The 15,797-nt window shown below is 36.9% G+C and overlaps 2 long non-coding RNA genes across 2 annotated transcripts; one reads left to right on the top strand and one right to left on the bottom strand.

Moving 5' to 3' along the window:
• Positions 1–11,860: 11,860 nt before the first annotated feature.
• Positions 11,861–12,861, bottom strand: LOC144996399 (uncharacterized). The gene is made up of 2 exons (XR_013659369.1): positions 12,757–12,861; positions 11,861–12,056 (listed from the first exon to the last, which is right to left on the bottom strand). It is a non-coding gene; the product is annotated as an uncharacterized LOC144996399 (long non-coding RNA).
• Positions 12,437–13,809, top strand: LOC144996398 (uncharacterized). The gene is made up of 3 exons (XR_013659368.1): positions 12,437–12,533; positions 12,912–12,965; positions 13,609–13,809. It is a non-coding gene; the product is annotated as an uncharacterized LOC144996398 (long non-coding RNA).
• Positions 13,810–15,797: the final 1,988 nt, after the last annotated feature.

Below are 15,797 nucleotides of genomic sequence, written 5' to 3'. Positions count from 1 at the left end.
CAGCGGCGCAGTGCGCAACAAGCGCGTAAAGCAACTTGGATAATCCAAACCGAGGGTTCACGCCTACTCCTTTCAATCAGAAGCGAAAGCAAAGCATAAGAGCCAACAGTGACCATATTGTTTGAATCCCTGTCAAACGTGGAAATTCCCATCCATCCCCTGGTCATTGGTGCGTTAAACCTGTGTTGTGTCAACATCTGAGGCAATTTGGGCAGCTTAAAAAAACAACAACATATAGAGCTGTCCCTACAGTGTATATTTTAAGTACACTGTTCCTGCTGATGCATCGTTATGCTTAAGACATGAACTCTGTGGCAGAGATCCAGTGGTCAGCAACATATTGAAGACTCTGTTCGGGGTCAGAAAATCATTCAGTGTTTTAACAAAAAACGTTGGATTTTCTATTTGTCTTGGGGTGTTTTAGACTCAAAAAAAGTTACTTTGCTCTGAACCAGAAACAATGCTTTTTTTTATTAATTATCTATTAATTTTAATTGATGCTAAACTCATCTTTAATTAAATAGCAGTTATACTTTCTGTGTGCTCTCAATAATTGGAATAGCACTAACATATAGATAAACACCGTTTTTTTTTTTTTTTTGTAAACCATGTGTCTCCAACCTATTTTACAAACATTTTACTTTTATAACAGTGGTTACGATTTGGCATGTTGTTTAACATTAAGTTGTCTGATGTTTTTTATGCATTTGAATTGGTTGTGTTAGTGTACATGTAACAAAAAAGCATGGTATGGTTCATTACACATTCTAATTTATTCTGATGCAGCTTTAGGAGACACTTTTGAACCACTTACCAAATACACAAGAGTTTTGTGGGTGCCACAACATGACGGAACATGTGGGTAACTGGTTTGCTGGAAAGAAAGGGAAAAATTGAATCTGTCAGGACTTGAGTTAGTCGTGTTTTTAAAATTGACATTTCAACTTTTCCAGCAAATTTGACTGTAAAAAAAGTAAACAAGCATGTGAATATTGTTGTGAAACGGGACACTGGAATGCTGAACAACCTGTGCTGTGAGTCCGATGCGTTTCTTGCTCCAGTAAAACTAATCATCATGTGCCATTTAAAAGTCATGTCAGCCAGATGGTTGGCTGCACATCCACGGATTATCAGAGAACCCTTTGCGTCGTTAACAGGAAAACGTTTCAAGGTTTTAATAAAAATCTTAAAAGTTGCATTATGTGCAGCATGTGGCTTCCTTTGAATCTGTTCCCAGAGACAGCATAGCATACTCAGTTGTCCTAGACTGTGAGCAGCTGCAGGGTCAAGAAGCTGTGGCCTTATGTCCTTCACCGCTCCTGATGGTGCTCATCATTGAAAGGCCATGGCTTAGCAGTAACATGTGGTCCCCCCAAAAAATGTTGATTATTTATTTAACATAAATAGGCTGCAACTTTGTTTACGTTCCTGTTTGCTGTATACCCACAAATGTTTGGCAGTAGTTACTCCATGATGAGAAACAGAACTTAGATTTCTCACAAGGTTTCTTTATGATCAAATGTACTACTGTCTGTGCCTATACGGCAAGCCTTTTTAACATTGAAACTGTAATTTTGATATCAGAACCTTTTAGAGTCTTGGTAATGATGCAGAAAGCAGAATTGCATCTATTTGGGCTTAATAGTTTATAAGTGACACAAAAGAAAGGCCCCTAGATAGATGCAAAATTTCCAATACTTTCATAGGGAAGTATGGAAGTCCCACTCCGGTCATCTTTTGATCAACTGTAAAAGCGTTGTCTTTAAATTATGATTATGACCTTTTTAGCCTCTTGGATCTGTTTGTCAGTGAATGCGTCAGAATGGAGCAGAGCAGGGAGCTTGTGACAATTGTAACTTCTATGTCACACTTTGAAGCTTTTCACAATGGTATTTCTTTTGTCTGCTCCTGATTCACAACGATTCAAATATAGAAATACTCAGAAATGCAATTTTATCTTTATTTTTGTAATAAATGTCCTTTGTCATGATAGAAAGAAAAGAAAACATTAAAAACACCAAAACACCATTTTTTATGGGTGTTTAAAGGGTTCACATAGAGGCAAATGTTATTCACATCTGGACAGACCTCTATATTCTAAAGAGCATAACTACAAGTCTTCTCAGTTTAAGAATTATGGAAAAGGGAGAGATTGTTTTCAGAGCATAACGGCACGAGTGCCTTGAAAATGTATCAACAAGAGAAATAAGTAAGGGACGAGGTGCAAGATGAGACTGGCCAGGGGTGCTTTACCTCCAGCTCTGACCTGTCTGGTGACAGCTTCATGGATGAGAACGGGATATATGACCAAGTCAGTGTTATTCTGTATTTCTCTGTGTTTTCTGTTCTTTTCAATCAAATACAATACCAAATCAGAACGTGGGCTGACTCAGTGACACTTTAAGGTTGTAAACAAGCTGCACAGCCTTTGTTCTTTTGTGTTTCTAAGACACTCCCCATGTTTGTTGCTTTTTTTTCCCTCAATACTGGAAAAAAATTACTTTGCTTTGACCTAACATTTCTTGAAGTATGTTAAACTTCTCTTTTTTTACTCTAAAATTTTCCAAGAAGTGACTTATTTTTGAAAGAAATGCTCTGTGGTAAAAAGTTTACTTGTAGTTTAAGAGGACGTTTGTTGACTTGTGACACTAGACATTTTTATTGCTACTGTTACCAATAGCAGCGTAACACTTATTTTGCTTTGTTCACTGATAAATGCAAACTAACACGTGGAACTCAGTAAGCTCTTGATTTCCCATCCTGCAGTGCAACACGTTTGCTGCCTTCTTCAACATAAAGTCCAAAACGTTACAATGACTGTGATCATCCATGACAATTTAAACAACCAGACCACATATGTGGAGCTTAACAGCCAAAATGTATTGCAATTAGTGTGAATACATTGGAGAACAAATGACTTGTCAACAAGCCAGAAAAATGTGTTGAGATTCAGTTCAGGGTTGGGTCAGATTATGTCTCCAAAGCAGAGTCAAATATGTTTACACTAGGGATCGTAAATCTGGGAAAATCCGCCTGTTGTGCAGCGTTCCTCAGGGCACAGTTGTAGATCGTCTGCTGTGCTCCTGATAGGTCAAGTTTTTTTTAATTATCATTGCAGATGATACTTAGCTTCGGTTTGGTGTGTGGTTTGTTAGGTTTTCTCTGCTGCTACTCTGATCAATCACATTTCTTGATACAAACTTTCGTTCAAGTAAAAATGACAAGTTAACAGTAATTGTTTGTGGAAACTAGAAGGAAATGTAGGAAGTTACTTTAGTGCTTCGCTCGAGGTAAATAAAGAGAAGAAGTCAAGTTGTAAATCTTTGTGTCATCATTTACTTGAAGGCATTTGTAAGTCCTTACACCATCAATGATGCAGGGCCTAAACGTGTGTCGGATTCACTCAAGGTATGACCCAAGCAGTGATCTGGAATCTGCAGGCAGGTAAAATCTCAGGTCGGAATCAAACACAAGGAAAGTGTTTGATGCCTTTGTCACATGCGCCCGTACAAGGATTGACCCATACAGGTGCTGCAGGTTTTTGAGTTGTCCGGGCCCGTGGAAGGTTGTAGAGAGGAGGGGCTGCACCTTAAAGGGAACGCCTCCATTGAGGCTCGTGTGGCCACCTCAAGGGACGTCATGAACATGGAGTGAACCATGGTCAGGCGTGTGGTAAGTGTATTGTATCGTGAAGTATTTGTAAAGATAATGTTGGCTAAATGCACTTATGACGTAAGTAGGCAAGTAAGTAAACTTTATTTGTATAGTACCTTTCACAGATGAGATCACAAAGTGTTTTACAGAGTAACAATGAATAGATTAAAACAATTAATAGAACGTCCACACAAACTAAATTCCCATCCTCCAATGTCCTCATTTTGCTAGCAGCTAGGCTACACGCAGCAGCGCACCTGGGGTGTGCAAGGACCATGCACCTTTGACTTAGACAGCATTAACTCCCTGCTCGTTGTGCAGGGCTTGGAGGGGGAGTTAAAAAACAAGGACACTGAGTTTAAAAAAATGGAAAATATACGACATGCCTGAGTCTCCGTTACTTCACCCTTACTTGCCCCTGCGTGTTGTCTAAGTGTTCCTCTTGACCTGTCACCCGCAGCATGATTGTAGAAAAAAAAAGATGCATGAACATTTTCGCCCTCTAACCTAGCTGTCTATGACTTGATGTTTCCTGTGGGCCACCTGGATGGTCCACACAGATTTGCCAATTTTATACCTGCAGACAGCCTGTATCCACCTGTAAGGGCAGTTATGACTAAGGCATTAACTACCTTACAGCACTGATGACCTCAAATGTGCCTGAGCCTTATCCATGTTTAAAACTAGACTTTTTGGTGCTAATGTCAGACTTACTGGACCACCTGCTCTGTCCATGGTCTTTTTTACTTTCATTTTTATGCTGTTTTCGACCTTTATGTCTTAATTCTGCAACAACTGTCAGCTTCTGTAAAAAGCTTCGAATTGTCTTTGTGTATTAAAAGGTCTTGTAAAAAAAAGCAATCTTATGTTGCCATCTCTAACTAGATCTGGATCGGTGTCATTTACAAAACATTTCCTAAACTTTCAAAAATGTTTGATGTTTTAACTGCAATTAAATATCAAAATGGGTCAACATGACCATGACAGTTTGTGAGTAATTTTTGTCTGTCTGTCTTGACCTTCCCTGCCTATGGATGCTACCTTCACATTACATGGCTGTGCATTAAATCCAGTCATGTTTGCTAAGTAAAAAGTCAAATCAGTGCAATAAACCAACACCTTCGGCAGTTTAAACAACTTGTTAACTGTCCTTCTCAAGCCTTTGCATTCCAAAAGTAATTGTTTTCCCTTTGGAAATACATTGAATAAAAAGTATTAGACAAACGCTCTTTGACACTGTTTGCACAGCAAGGCAGAAGGTGCAACGTCAGAAATGCACCTATCTGATTGGGAAACAAGGGACAAAAACTTACTTTATCCTTTGCTTTTTGTAACAAGACTCTTGTAGACGAAGTATGGAGTCTTCTATGATGTTTTTGACATGTTTTTAATAACAACAGTCTGTAAAGAAAGCCTGCCTAGTCATGTTAATCTTCTTAAATCTCACTAAACTGAATATCTATGATTGCTGAAAAATAAGTATGTCCTGCTCTGGCACTCAGGTCCCACAGTTTCGTGAGATATGAGATATTCCAGAAGCAGATGAAAGCAGGTTGAAAAATTCCAGTCTTTATCCAGTCTGAACAAGATGCTGTCACATGGACAGGATTTGTCTGAATTTACTGAAAAGTATCTTGACTATAAAGAACATGACACTGAAGCTGGTGATGCTCTGTCCATCAAAAGGCACTTCTCCAGCGTGACACCAGAGAAGTAGAAGCGTGAAGATGCTGAAACTGAACTGATCAAACTGGACCTCTCATCGTATTTATGTCCCAAATCCAGATAAATCATCAGGATTTTGTGCTGACATGAGAAAACAGAATTATGGACCAAAGGAAAAACGCTAACGTTTTTTTAGAGGTTACTAACACGTTCCAAAAGTGCCTAGAAAATCTGTTTTTAACACCACCTGGACTGTTTTCTCCATACACACCATCAAGTTATAAAAAGATTCTGCATCATTGCAGCATTTCAAGAACAGAGATGCCAGAATTGGAGTTGGGGGGGGAATGCTGATGACATTGTGGTCTACATTTGGATGCTCTTGTGTGCAGCTCATTCACGCTCTATTTGACTGCTTGGCTGTGGCAAAGCCAGAATGTGTGACTTGTGCACAGGATGGGTAGGATGGGTATTAGGGGGAAGTCCATGTCATTGAAGTTCCTGTAAAAGTTAATGATACACCAGGAAGACAAAATAGTATTTGAAAAAAACCTTGATAGTTTTTTTTTATTTTTAGTCATTAATGTTGCTTTTTAATACTTTAATTTTGTGTACAATGAGACAGCAATTTTATCTGGTCATATGACTGTAAAAAAGAAAATTTAAGTCTACCGTTTTTGCTGCTTTTGTGTTTGACTGGCTTTCACTCTCCAGGTTAATCTCAGATTGAGGGCAAGTTTAAAAGGTACAAAACGCTTTATCTTAAAAAAAATCTGCAAAAGATGAAGTATTAGCCATGTAGTTTCCATCAGCGAACAGTAGGAGAGAGCACTGCAATTGCATTTAGTCTCAGGATCACACACCTAGACACAAGAGGGAGACTGTATGCATGTTTTCATCTGAAAATCTCTCATCAGGTGCAGCCACGTTATATTCTTTCACACAAAACAATAACAGTAATCTATGAATCTGTGCTCATGGCAATATAAAAAATATCAACAGCCACATCTGTGAAAGAAAAGATGGAATTCATCTTTGCTATAGTTAATTTTTGCTTGCTTAAAGAAACAGATGTGTCAATGTAGCACACTCTGGGAAGATCAGTTGATCTTCAGATATTAAAATATGGCGGTTAATCTCGTCTTCTTGTGTCATTTTAGTTTATGTAAGCACACAGGGTGCAGGAGAAAAATCTCCAAGGATTCCACACTGCAGGTCCCTGTGTTGCTATAAATAGTGTACAATTTTATTCTGCCCTCACTGCAACACACCAGCCCCCCCCCACTCACTAATGCCAACCCTCATTCACTCATCTCCACCATCTATTGTGAGCGCGGCACCTTCACAGTGCAGGAATCTTTTGCTGCCTTCTACCTTTGAGGTTTCCAGAAAGCTTTCTTCTGTCATTTGAATTGTCTTTGTATTTTGGATTGGACAACTCATTGCGAGACAGTTGGAGACAGACCGATGAAAGAATTGTTATTCCCTCTCTAATGCATAAATAGTCCTTTTGTGCTGCTGAATAAGCAGTGAAAAGCAGAGTGGCACGCACAAACAAAGGGGGATACATTCACTGGCAATGGAGTTTACTGCTTACAAAAGTAGTTGTTTAATGCAGGCGAATTATGATTTGATGTTATGGTGGCAATAGCTCATAAAACACTCTTTTGATAAAACTTTGGAGTCCACAAAATGTCTTCCAGAAGCTTCTGGTTAATGCTTTGGATATAGTAAATATATGAATGTTCCAAAAGTGACTGAATGCAGGAGCTTTCCATTTACTGTAATGAAATGATAAGTAGAGTGGGTGCAAAAATTAAACGGTTGAAGTGCTAAAGGGTTTATTGACTCCCTCGTGGAGCTTTAACCGATCAGAAATAACACCAACCTGCTCTCATGTCTACCGACCCCAGTTATTCCAGGAATGAAGAAAATGGCATTTAAAAACAACAAGTTACCCAAGTTTGGCACAAAAATAAATCACAATATGAAAAAAATGTGATGATAAAACGTTGGGTGAAACAGTTATTTGTTCCCTCAGATTTGCGATGATCATAGAAACCTGGATTGTTTGTGTTCTGTCAAACCCCTGACTTTGCTAATCACCATGGAGCAATGTAGAGGAAGTTGGAAAATGGGCTATTGTTTCAGGGGTAGACCTTGAAGACCCCATCCTGGTTATTCCCCCATTTTTTTTACACATTTGGAAGACAGAACCTTAAGAGTATTTTGGACTGTTGAAGATATCCAAAAATACCATTAGTTACCAAAGTTGCCTAATCATAACAGCAGTAACAAGTAGCTTCACTGCTGACTACTGTAATTATTAGTTTGTGTTTTGTAAAGCTTTTGCTTTTGGATGTTGAATGTTGCACATGGGACCATATCCAGAATGTTGTGAAATTCCCAAGTTGCCAATTCAAGAGAAATGTTGAGTATCTTTGCTTTTGACTTTCAAATGCAGTTTTTGAAGGAAGCCTTTTTGGAAACCCAGTTTTTTCCTGATGTAAACCTTCTCCTGAATGATTAACCTAATCAGGGGAACAAGGCTAAATTGTTAATTAGGCAAACTTATTGAAACTTTATTACTCAAGTACATGTAACTGCATCTGCAGTTTCAAAGAGGATAATTGAAAAAGACAATAACGTATTTAATTTTGTTGTCCATGCATGATTACATTGACTTTTTAGCCTTAGAAATAGATCAAATCAAACTTTATCTATAAATGACTTTTTATTAAAAGTGTTTTTCAGAGTTCAAACAATGTTCAAACTCAACAGAATGCAAAACATATTATTCACAATCAAATTATTCGCCGTGATAATGCCTCTTGTCCCTGCAGCTACCAAAACAGGGTCAGGCGTCTTCATTTGACTCTTTTGACACAACTGGACTAAGTTCATGCATGTACCGTGCTAAACATGCCAAATTCTGTATTTGAAGCTTTCCTCCCCATTTAACTGCTAAATGGTAAAAAAAAAAAAAAAATTGAGATACTGAAGCTCAGCCTCCCTCAGACAGGGAGCGCCAGTCGGGTTCATCTGTGAAAAATGACTTTATAAGTGAGAACTCTTATCTGTCATACTGGTTCATTTGGGGGGTATTGAGTTTCTTGCTCCTGAGTGTCAGTGCATTGACCCCAACACAGGCTGGTTCACTGAAACAAAAGAGAAGAAGCCGTTTGGGCTTGCATGCAAACAAAAGCAGTTTGTCTTCATGAAAAGTCTTTAACCTTTGTCACTATCATTTCCCTCACTGTGGCAAACAGCCTCCTTTCCTGTATTTTTAGTTCTGAAAGAAGCTAAAGTGTCCATGACATGAACAGGAAGCAGCTGGGGTCATGAAGCCCCTCACATCATTGTGGCGCGTTGGATGTTGTGACACCGAAGTCAAGAACCAAACCTTAGCTCACCCTGCTCAACATCACAAATGACAATGAAAACACTCCTAACAGGAAGCCAAAGTGTTGAGAATCACAAATCAGAAAAAAAGGCTTTCCTGTGGACTTTTCTGTTCCTGCTTTTGTAGGGATATAGAAGTGTTCCTGCTTATTTCTGTACTGTATTTGACTTGTTAAACTCCACATTGAGAATTTGATGCATGGAATATATGCAGTTTTAACAAAAAAATAAAATAAAATAAATGCAACATATTTGTTTGCAGCAACACGAAAACCTTAAAATATATTAAAACATTTTCTGTGTTACGGTACAAAGGAATTTTTGAACCAAACAAAATTTCCAAAACTTGGATCAGTGGACTTTTGCAGCTATTCTGAGGTCGTGCTCGTCTGTCATATTTAATACCATAGTATTCTTTAAAGAGTTTGAGTTTTGCCCCAATAAACTGTTAGGATCTGCTGCAGACAGCCAGTGTAAGTCAGATGGGTGGGACTGAACCTTCACTGTGTGGATCTCATTTCAATCCTGCTGAACCACGAAAAATGCATTCACAAGGTCATTTGTGGCCACTGTTTTCAAGGTTATTGACACTAAAATAATGTGCATGCTGCATAATTTACAACTTTGTGTGCTGCAGTTGGTTGACCCCTGCTTGTTTTGTTAAGTTTCCAAACCCTGCATCATTTCGCCCATTTCTCTCTCTTGCCAGTACAGAGGTGCTAATGCATGCTTTTATTACCAGCAGATTGGATTATTGTAATGCCCTGCTCTCTGGTCTTCCCAGAACAAGAATAGCAAATCTTCAACTGCTGCAAAATTCAGCAGCACGCGTTCTGACGAGGACCAGGGGGCGGGAACACATTACACCGATTTGAAGATCGCTGCATTGGCTCCCTGTGCAATTCAGGATTGATTTTAAAGTTCTTTTATTGGTTTACAAATGTTTTTATGGTCTTGGGCCTTCATATTTATCTGACATGATTTTAAAGTATGAGCCCTCGCGGACCCTGAGGTCCTCTGATACAGGCCTTTTGGTTATCCCAAAAGTTAGAACAAAAACGTACGGCGAGGCTTCATTCAGTTTTTACGGACCTCGCCTGTGGAACAGCCTCCCAGAGAGCCTCAGGGCTGCAGAGACAGTTCATGTTTTAAAGGAAGGCTTAAGACCTACCTTTTTAATTTAGCTTTTAGTTGAATTTTAGGATTTTAATTTTTTTTTATTGTATTTATTTATTTATTTTTTATTATTAGTATTATTTTTTTAAATTTATTATTATTATTATTTTTAAATATTTTAATTAATTTATTTTTCTTTTAACTAGTTTTATATGTGTATGTAAATACATTTATTTATTTATTCTATTAATTTTTAAGACGCTCTTACTATTTCATATGCCTATTAAGGTTTATGTAATTATTTGTTTTTTGTCCATATTTTATATATATTTTAATTTTATTCCTTCTACATTTTATTACACTCCAGTGTTTCCCTCTGAGGGATCCTCCACATCAGTGACTGACCCTTCTCAGTGAGCGGGGTCGCTGCAGTGGGATCTCCTGGGTCTGACTCTTTTGATCGGATCTGGGGGGTTCTGTGGTGGTGTACTCCGTGAACTTGGGTTGGGGGGTCGCTGGTGTGGACATGTCCCCAAACTATCGTTTTCCCACCTCAGGACAAAGCCAGGTCTCTACATTCTATCATTCTATCACTTTTTTATTTATTTATTTATTGATGTGTGTGTGTGTGGGTGTGTGTGTGTGTGTGTTTTTGCGGGGGGGGGGGGGGGGGGTTGTCGCACGGTTTGTCTTGTCATCTTGTTTTTAAATTTTATTGTATTCTATGCACAGCACTTTGAGTGACATCTGTTGTCGAAAAAGTGCTATATAAATAAAGGTTGATTTGATTTGATATCTTTTATTGTGCCATTTTTCATTAAAATTTTTATTCTCCTTTTATTAAAAAAGGGCACAAAAGTTTTATTGTTGTGGTGAAACCTGAACTGAATATAAGCTGCAAATAGGATCATATTATAGGAATAAATGATTCCTGTATCAAAAAACCTAAAAGTTTTGATGTGGCTGCTCTTGATGATAATTACATTTTTGAATGCTGCAGACTTTACTTTCTCTGAGAGGACAGCCTAAATAAAGAAAAAATATTCTCAATTGACAATGCGATTTGCAATTTGATCATCTAATTGGTAACGCTTTCTTTTACAGTACAGTACTTACAGTGTACTTAAGTGGTATTTACATGGTATTTATAGTGTAACTACTGGGTACTTTCAGGGTACTTACATGGTACTTTTTATGGAATTTACCGGGTACTTACAGTGTGTTTACATGGTACTTTCTACGGGACTTTACTGGGTACTTACATGGTACTTTTTGTGTCTACTCTGTACTTACATGGTACTTACTGTATATTTATATGGTCCTATTTGGTTCATACCTATGTGGTACATACTGGGTATTTATAATATTCTTACTGGGTATTTACATGTTGTGCAAAGGTGTCTTTTATGGTACTTACCACATGTAAGAACAAGGTAAGTACAAATAAAGTACCTTGACCTTTAGGTCTGCACTCGCTGCATGTTTCATGGTATTTACCATCAATTTACCACAGAAACTACCCCTTAAGTACGCTGAAACTGTAACTGTAAAAGAAAGTCAGCCCTATTTCCACTCAACTACATGGTACTTTCATTACTAAATACCGGGTATGTTCACTTGAATAGTACTTGGTACTTACCCCTTAAGTACACTGAAACTGTAACTGTAAAAGAAAATCAGCCCTATTTCCACTCAACTACATGGTACTTTCATTACTAAATACCGGGTATGTTCACTTGAATAGTACTTGGTACTTACCCGTTAAGTACAATGAAACTGTAACTGTAAAATAAAGTCAGCCCTATTTCCACTATATTACATGGTACTTTCAGTAGTAAATGCTGGGTATGTACACGTATTACCTTCCCGTACAGTGTACATGAACACACTTGGTCTTCTGACCTCACCACATGAGACAATGCTAACCTGTTGGTAAGGGTAAAGTAACTACATTGTAAAAAAATATACTGGCCTGATTACTTCTTGTAACATGAGGCAAGTTTAAAGAGAAACAAGACAGCAGTGAAAACAACAATCTTTAATATGATACATGTCTGCAGCATACAAAGTGTCATCACCATGAAATAGGTTTTAAGTACAAAACAGTACAAAGGAGCATTCCAAAAAACACATTATTGGCCTGAGGGTCGTGCTTTTTGTCCATCAAAATTCTTTCAGCAGAGTTTGGTAACGGTGCAGGACTTCTTCAGGGTTTGTAACTGCAAGAAAATTCACAATATGAGCTCAAGTGAACATAAAAAGCATAACGACTTTGATGAAGTACAAAATATATTTTATTTATTTAATCATTTCTGTAATGAGTTTGATAAATCTCTATGAATTGTTTTATCGCTTTGACTGTAATGCTTGAAATTAATCAAGTACTATCCTCATTTAAAAACATGATAATAAATTATTCAAAACTTAACTTTTTAAAAATATTGTTCTAAAAATGAACTTGTTTTAATATATATTATATAATGTCAGGAAAATATGTAAAACAACAAGGCTAAATATTTACTTTTAATACTAAAAAACCCCCGAGTGTGTGTTTTTGTTAAGTAGGTCGGGGCAAGTAAAGTTGCAAATTCCCAGCGCACTTGAATGCAGCACAACTACCCCCAAAGTGAACGTGCAGATTAATCCGGAGAGCCTCGAGGCGCGCGCAACAGTTTGAATTTCTCTTCATCTGGCAGGTAAGCCAGTGTTTTTGTTTTTTTTAAATATTGGATAAATTACATGCAAATATTTAAATTGATCAAACTTTATAAAGAAGCTAACCTCGTGATTTCAAGCCACTATCTCTGTGTTTGAAACGTGACGTAAGAGCATGTCTACCTTACTGCAATAATTTCAGTTATTTCATGTATACATTTTCAAAGTTTGTAATGAAAATCTACAAACATTGTTTTTACTTACCAGGAGAGTGGCACCTGTAAAACAAACACGTAGCCTAAATGATAAAGTCTGTTGTTCTGTGCTCGTTTGACTGAGCGCACGTCTTTCTGGGAAAATCAAAGAAAGGCGTTTATTTAAAATAATGATGACGTACTTCCGTCTTTTTACCGCTTTAGATCAGCTGTGGTGAAGAAGACATTCCAGACGAATCCACAGGAGAGTAAGCTAAAGTAAGTTAAATCCACCAAGTGGACATATTATTTACATTAATGAAGAGTTTAACTGCCTTTTCCCCATTTTCTTTTCTTTCGCCGTTTTTATTTTATTTTTATTTATTTATTTATTTTCAAATATGATAGAGACAACAATACCACCCAACAGTGAATGTAACTGTTTGAAAATTAAAACATATTTTTGTGAATAACTGTGTTGAATTTGAAATTGCCTATTTATTTCTTTTTTCCTTTTCTTTTACACTGCAATGTTTTTCATGCTAATGCAAATTGTAGGTGCAAATAATATTTATAAAGAAGAAATACACACAGCAATTGCCAATTAAAACATTGCTTTTGCCATTCTTTGTCTAAACAAATTAGATTTTTTTATGGCAATTTTGATTTTTTTTCTTTGATTTCTTTTTTGTTGTTCTTGTTTATGTAACTAAAATATAAAGTTGTGAATAATTTATTGTCATGTTCATAAATGAGGATAATTGATTAATTTCAAGCATTACAGTCAAAGCGATAAAGAATTCACAGAAATTTATCAAACTCATTACAGAAACGATTAAATAAATAAAATATATTTTGTACTTCATCAAAGTCGTTATGCTTTTTATGTTCACTTGAGCTCATATTGTGAATTTTCTTGCAGTTACAAACCCTGAAGAAGTCCTGCACCGTTACCAAACTCTGCTGAAGGAATTTTGATGGACAAAAAGCACGACCCTCAGGCCAATAATGTGTTTTTTGGAATGCTCCTTTGTACTGTTTTGTACTTAAAACATATTTCATGGTGATGACACTTTGTATGCTGCAGACATGTATCATATTAAAGATTGTTGTTTTCACTGCTGTCTTGTTTCTCTTTAAACTTGCCTCATGTTACAAGAAGTAATCAGGCCAGTATATTTTTTTTACAATGTAGTTACTTTACCCTTACCAACAGGTTAGCATTGTCTCATGTGGTGAGGTCAGAAGACCAAGTGTGTATGTACACTGTACGGGATGGTAATACGTGTACATACCCAGCATTTACTATTGAAAGTACCATGTAATAGAGTGGAAATAGGGCTGACTTTCTTTTACAGTTACAGTTTCATTGTACTTAACGGGTAAGTACCAAGTACTATTCAAGTGAACATACCCGGTATTTAGTAATGAAAGTACCATGTAGTTGAGTGGAAATAGGGCTGATTTTCTTTTACAGTTACAGTTTCAGTGTACTTAAGGGGTAAGTACCAAGTACTATTCAAGTGAACATACCCGGTATTTAGTAATGAAAGTACCATGTAGTTGAGTGGAAATAGGGCTGACTTTCTTTTACAGTTACAGTTTCAGCGTACTTAAGGGGTAGTTTCTGTGGTAAATTGATGGTAAATACCATGAAACGTGCAGCGAGTGCAGACCTAAAGGTCAAGGTACTTTATTTGTACTTACCTTGTTCTTACATGTGGTAAGTACCATAAAAGACACCTTTGCACAACATGTAAATACCCAGTAAGAATATTATAAATACCCAGTATGTACCACATAGGTACCAAATAGGACCATATAAATATACAGTAAGTACCATGTAAGTACAGAGTAGACACAAAAAGTACCATGTAAGTACCCAGTAAAGTCCCATAGAAAGTACCATGTAAACACACTGTAAGTACCCAGTAAATTCCATAAAAAGTACCATGTAAGTACCCTGAAAGTACCCAGTAGTTACACTATAAGTACCATGTAAATACCACTTAAGTACACTGTAAGTACTGTACTGTAAAAGAAAGCGTTACCATCTAATTTAAAAATAAATTTTGAAATTTTACAAATTAAAAAGGCAATTGATTTTGTTTTATTTTAATATTTTATTTTTAAAAATGTCAGATACATGGTATCTTTGCATTTTGCTATTCTAAATTGCATAATGCATTTCCATATTAGAAGCCTGAATTGCTTATTGAATTGCAATTGTATATTACGGTACTATGAATTGTGGGTGAAAAAAACTTCCATATAAACTCATTGTGGCTGTTCAATATAGCACAGTAAATATGAGTCAAACAGCAAATTTCCAAAGTAAAAAATATCATGAAACCCAAGAAATGTAGTGTTTTTGCCAGGGAGAACTTTTTTTTAAACAATTTCAATTCATTCTTGTCAAACATTTTGAAAGGATGCGCAACGGTGGCAGAAATCAGGAAACTGAAAACTCAAAGACAAAACTTAAGAAAAAATGTCAATATATGTATATATTTTTTTCTTTCTTTTTTTTGGAGCGACACAAAACCTGGAAGCGTTATGGGGTAACAGCACAGATGTGGAAACCTGTTTGCAGCCTTAACGTTTTTTTTCTTTTGTAATGCCTTCATCTTTGTTTATTTCTGCTCACGGCATCCTCCTGTTTTGTTGTTTTTTCCTACTGTTTATGCTGTGTTTTTTTGCAGTGTCTGTGCAGACGTTAAATGGGCCATGTTCCACCTCAAGGCTCTAATGTCCCCTGCTGCAGCCCAGTGTCTACAGAGGGGGAGTGCCAGGGCAAGAGGGAAGGAGGGGTACATGATGAACAACACCGAAAAAGGTTGCTAGGACTGAAAAAAAGTTTCAGATGAACCAACTAATTGGAGTAGAAATAGAAAGATGATCTCTAAAGGACTAACAATAGATTTTTAGCATTTCAGCATTAGTGACTCAACTTCAAGAAGATTGAAAAAATAATTAACCCTCTACTGAGCAGCGACTTCAGAAGTGCCCTAGTTTTTAATAATATTCTAGAATTTTTGGAGACATAAGACATGGCACCAAACTTTATCAAGTAACAATTTAGGATTAAAAAGGCAATTGTTCCAGTTTTTA

This window comes from Oryzias latipes, chromosome 12 (genome assembly GCF_053564925.1).
Source record: "Oryzias latipes strain Hd-rR chromosome 12, Olatipes_Hd-rR_3.1".
NCBI lineage: Eukaryota > Metazoa > Chordata > Actinopteri > Beloniformes > Adrianichthyidae > Oryzias > Oryzias latipes.
This window is presented reverse-complemented; position numbering and strand designations above follow the sequence as displayed.